The sequence below is a fragment of the Glycine max genome, chromosome 11, assembly GCF_000004515.6.
Source record: "Glycine max cultivar Williams 82 chromosome 11, Glycine_max_v4.0, whole genome shotgun sequence".
NCBI lineage: Eukaryota > Viridiplantae > Streptophyta > Magnoliopsida > Fabales > Fabaceae > Glycine > Glycine max.
Window position 1 is genome coordinate 37483163 of NC_038247.2, and position 6000 is coordinate 37489162.

A 6000-nucleotide genomic window follows, 5' to 3' on the forward strand; every position below is an offset into this window, starting at 1 on the left:
AAAATATATAATATATTAAAAAAATAATTAAAAATAATGAAAATTGAGTGATATTTATAATCAAATATTTAACTTAAAATATTCAAAAAAAATATAGAGTATTCTTGGTCCTTATAGAAAAAACAATCCATTACTTATATAATTTTAATTTATATAAAAACTAAAGACTACTTTTAATTTATAAGTAGGTTGTAATGTTAGGACCAACATTGCATATTAATTCATGTTTTCGTCTTTAAAATATTTGGAAAAAAATGGTAAAGTGTTTTTAATAGAATAAAAATTATTAAAGTTAACGTTTAAAGTTATCATTTCAATTATTTTAATCTTTAAATTTTTTTCGGTGTATTAATCTTTAAATTTAGTAACTACTACTCATTTTAACCCTTAATATTAAAGATTTGAGAATTTGATTGTTAATTTTAATAATTATAATCTTTTTATCCCTTGCAGTAAATTAAACTAAAAAAATATTTTGATCCCTAACTTTAGTGTGTATCAATCAATTTAATCCATAACTTATATGTATATTTTAGTCAATTTCTAATTTTTATAATTATTAAATTGATTGGTTTTGTAATGTTAGGAATTAAATTAACTTTAATACTAATTTAGAGACTATATATACTTTTTTATGATACCAAAACTAATTTATATATATATATATATATATATATATATATATATATATATAGTTTTACGAATCAGTCTGCTTGAAATTCATTGTCAATAATAATCAAATAATTAATAAATAATTTCTTATTAAAAATTATAGTAAGAATATATTGTTAATTGTAAATGTTACATTTTTAATTTATAATTTCGTAAACTTTTTTTATCCTGAGGATCTAAGATTTTAATAGCATATTAGTTAGGCCTTCGTTTTCAATATGTCAGTCAAACAAATGAAAGGATGGAAGAGGATATTTCACAACAAAGGGAAACTTCTATTTATGGTAAGACATAGGAAGCAGCACCACCAAGGCTAAGCAAGTAGGCCACATTACGACCCCATTTCACTGCCCAGCTATGGAGTATTTGATTTCTGTATTTATGGTATGTTAGTTTCACAACATTGCTAAATACATGTTACAACTTTATATTTATTTATACGCATGAAATTGTAAATTAAATTATAAAACCAGTAATGAATGACATAATGATAGTATGTGTTTTTTAACCAAATGATTTACAATTAAAATCCTAATTTTAGGTATAAGATAAATTATATTAAAATGAGAAAACTTATTCTTAATGAATTTATGGTGTTGGACAAGAATTAATGATTATTTTTAAGGGAGACTATTTCATAACAATATGATCATGAGAAAAAAAAATACACATGAAATTATAAACATCATATTTGTTTGTTGCATTGGAAGTAGATATTGGTTAAAAAGAAGGAAAGTACATATATGATCATCTGGATTTCAACATGCATTGAATCACTTAGTTGAGATTTGATTGGATGAAATTAAGTGACCTAAATCATGAGTTCAAATATTTGAATTAATATTTTAAACTATGTAAATCTAAATTTTGATTTAATTCATCTAATATAATTTTAAAAAGATTTTTTTTCTGAATAAAAGAATTTAATCTTGATTCATTGTTATTGTGAAGATTTTTACACTCTGAAATGGGAACAATCCTAAATATGTTTTTTCAAATAATTATTACAAAAATTAATGATTCTCAATTATAGGACAATTTAATATTAGATGACCAATAAATAAAGGCATTGTTATTGTATTTAATTCTGATCTATATTTAACTTTTATACATCTAAATAATACACATTTATATGATTTTTTTAAATCCTTAAATTTTTTCTTCAAATTCAATTCTAATCTTACAATTTAAATTGTTTGAAAAAATTATCCTATATTTGTTTTTAAATAATAGAAAATATTTTTTATATAATATTTGGATTCTGAAAAATAATTTATAATTAGTTCCTATTATTTTAGTTAACGAACAAATTTAGTCAACAAGAATTAGTTTGCATTATTTTAAAATTATAAAAAAATGACTTTGAAATAGTTTTTTTTCTTGCAATTATCCTTTTTAGAATACCATTTTATTTGAAACATAGTTGAATATTATATATGAAAATACTTTTCTCTAATTGCTATAGATGACAAAAAAAAAATTAACACAACTAACCCTTCTAATACACATATTTATATCTTGAAAGTTGAGTTACATATAATAACTTATCCACATATCCCCGTCTCGCACAACCCACAAGTTGTGATAGGTGGGGAGCATGCTAGGGCGGATTGAGTTTTCGAAACAATTTTTTTCTTTCTTTCTTAATTTCGAAAGTACTTCAAAATTCTCAATACAAACATGAGCATAAGATTATGTTTTCATTTTTAAGTTTTTAAAAAATGATGTTTAAAAACTGTTTTTAAAGAGCAGAAGTGACAGAAGAGGATGCAAAAGTACAAAGAAGAATATAAATAATAGAAATATGAAAATAAAATATATAAAAAAACAATAAAGCAATATACTAGTTTTTATTTTAAAACTAGAAAATAGATATTTATTTTGAAAACAGTCTTCAAATAAGTTTTTTTAAAATAAAACAGAAGACAGTTTTAAGAAAGAGAAAAACTAAAAAAAAAATGAAACAAATTAAGAGGCTCTACATCCCATTCTATTGGCTACTTTCTAAGAATTATATTTCCTTTTCTTTGTTAGTTTTAATTATTAAGATGGGATTATCCTTTAAGGATGGATTAGGATTTCTATTTTTAAAAAAATGGTCAATCTATCCTTTTAAGGATTAGGATCAGCAGTTACTTAGACTATACGTTCGTGTAGATTGAACGAAAATCTTTTCGTACTAATAAACATTTCTCTTAGATTAAAGAAATGTTATTTCGTACGAAATTAAAGGTGCTATGCATGAATCGTATGAACTAGCAGCTATACAAGACAATTTTTCTTTTCAAAATAAATAATACTAAAAGTAGTTTTGAAATAAAAGATCAACGGTTAACCAGATTACACGTTCGTGTGGATTGAATGAAAATCTTTTCGTACTAATAAGCATTTATCTTAGATTAGAGGAATGATATTTCGTATGAAAGGTGTTATGCACAAATCGTACGAATTAGCTATACAGAATAATTTTTCTTTTCAAAATAAATAATAATTAAAGTAGTTTTGAAATAAAATGTCAACGATCAACCGGATTACACATTTGTGTAGATTGAAGAAAATCTTTTCTTACTAATAAGCATTTCTCTTAGATTAAAGGAATGTTATTTCGTATGAAATATATTATGTACGAATCAGCTATACAAGATTATTTGGTGCGAGTCTCTCACAATAATGAATGGTAGCTAGGTTATTTTTTAGCCAATATGTATGTCTTCTCCAAATTTAATTAGATTCAAAATAATAAAGAAGATTATAAAGAAAGAAAGAAATAAAACGCATTTTACATGCCCCCTTATCTTTACAAAAACTTCTTGTGGAAAAAAAAAAGGATTAGCGTTGAAATTAGACAAAGAATAAATTCTCTCATTTTTTCGTGTGGGCAAATCTAAATCTAGTGAAAAAATAATTTCAGGATGATCGAAGTCACGATTACTAATTAAAAAACTCATATTTGTCAAGTTTTAACTATCTTAAGACTTGCCTAAAATTGTTTTGGCAGTAAAAAAAGACTTACCTAAAAAACTATCCTGAAACAAATTAAAGCATAAAAAAATATCTTAAAACTAAGCTCTTAAAAGAAAATTTATAAATCCTTATTTATATTTCTAACACGATGTTTCTTATCCTTTTAAAAAAAACACGTTTTTTCTTACAACGGGTAAAGACACGGAGAAGAAATGCAATTAATATAATAAAGGAAAAAAGAATAAACTTTTGACCCACACACACAAAAGAAACGTATTATAGTCAAAAATATTTAAGCCATGAAGGAAAAGCAAAGAATGGTTTTAATTTATGTTTTTGAAGTTCTCCTTTTATCCCCATTCACATTTTTCTTCTTTACTTGATAAAGAAAAACTTTTTCCACAGTTCATGGATCACATCCCTCTGCTGGGACATGATCCCACGCATACCAAAGAATAGGAATCCTCACAAAGAGAAGGGACACAACCACATTCTCTCTCTCTGCTACTAAAAAATTATTGATGTTGCTCAACTTTAGTGATTATATTATAAAGTGGTGATGACTGTGGGGACAAAAAGCACTATAAACACTTGGATCCTACATAAGCAAAAGAAGCATAAAAGATACTATTAGCTAACTAAGTGAATGTTTGATTTTCAGTTCCATTAATCAAAATAATTTTATCAAATGGATCAAAAAATTTCCTATTACATTTATTTTATTTTTCTATGTTAGACCTATTTATACTAAGTGTCACAACATTTTCAATTATAAACTAAAAATAAGTAAGTTGTGCACAACAATTATGCAAGTATTGGCGGCCCCCTTTGCAAGGCTTAATAATGTAAGGATTGTGGGATGATTGTTCTACTCAGGTGGGGGTGCCCTTGTATGGTGCCCCTCTCAAATTATTAATATTGGTGTCATGTCTTGCTCTCTTCACCTTATTCAACTTCTTTTGGTGCTCATTTCAGGGTCATGTCACCAGTAGGGGGATCCACTTTTGGCAAAAAAATAAAATTAAAACTAAATATTGGACTTGCATGCCTTGGCATCAACCCCCTTCATTATGAATCACTGTTAATCCTAAGAAAGTAATGATCTTATTTCAAGATATGTTTGAAGCATATCAGTACATGATTTCAGGAAAAAGCAAATTAAAATTGAGAGAGAAAGAGTTTAGTCCTATCTCACTAGCCCTTTATGTGACAAGCATGTTGTCCTATGGTGCTCAAGGAGTGAGTGATATTATTCAATCCCTCAAGTGAGAGTGATTTTGAATATATTCGTGGTCATCACTTTAGCTCCACCCTCAGCAGCGATTCATTTAGCATAAGCAATTTGATTTAATTTTGTATGGTTGTTGGCCTTAGAATGACCAATCTTCGCTTTTTGTAACATTAATGTTTTTCTTGGTACGAATTGGTTCCGTTGATAAGATTTCCGATTCTGTATGACGATTAGATTTTAGTTTAATTTCTCTCTTTCTTTCATTCTTTGTGAGGGGACACGCGATAGTGTAGTAGAATATTAACTATATATATATATATGCATACTTAATTCGGGTTATTTAAATAAACAAACACACTCCAACAAATACTTGTTATCAACATTAGCTAGTGATAATCAAAGGCTATTTATTACTTTTATGTATGTAATACAAATATTAACTAGAAAGAGTTATAGTATATGTTAATGAGTCTAATGAACAGAAGAAACACTTAATATAATAAGGTGCTTTTCTGTTCAGTTAGGATTGTTGAATTGAGCCACTAACAGTAGCTTCCATTTGCAACCACATCACAAAAGGCAGTGGCATCTGTGGCCTACCCCACTTTCTGGTGAATGTATTGCCACGAAAAGGTAAACCTATAGCATATCACGTTCAAAATATATAGAAAATCCTTAGTGCGGTCGAAACGTCAAAGTCTGTCTTTGTCGTTGCTTAATAATTATACTACTGCAGAAATACATTTAGGGCATGAAACTTTTATATATAGACAGAGTTAGATGTAATTTATTTTAAAAAATATAATTGTTGTTATTAAAAGTTAAAATAAAATGTTGTAATAATTTATAATAATTGAGAGTAAAAATATTCAAAAAAGATATATAATATCAAACGAAGATATTTTTTTTTATAATAGTTATATATTATATTATAATTTATATCTTGTGTATATATATAATTTATTTTTTAGTTTTTCATCCGGTAAAAAAACATTTTTCGTAAAATAGTTTACTTTAGTCGTGTAAACTATATAACTGGAAATTTTATATCAAGTAACTGAATTTAAACTTAACGGAGAAAAAAATGTGCGGGTAAGTGTATTTAGATACTTGTATAATTTTATGTATCTTGA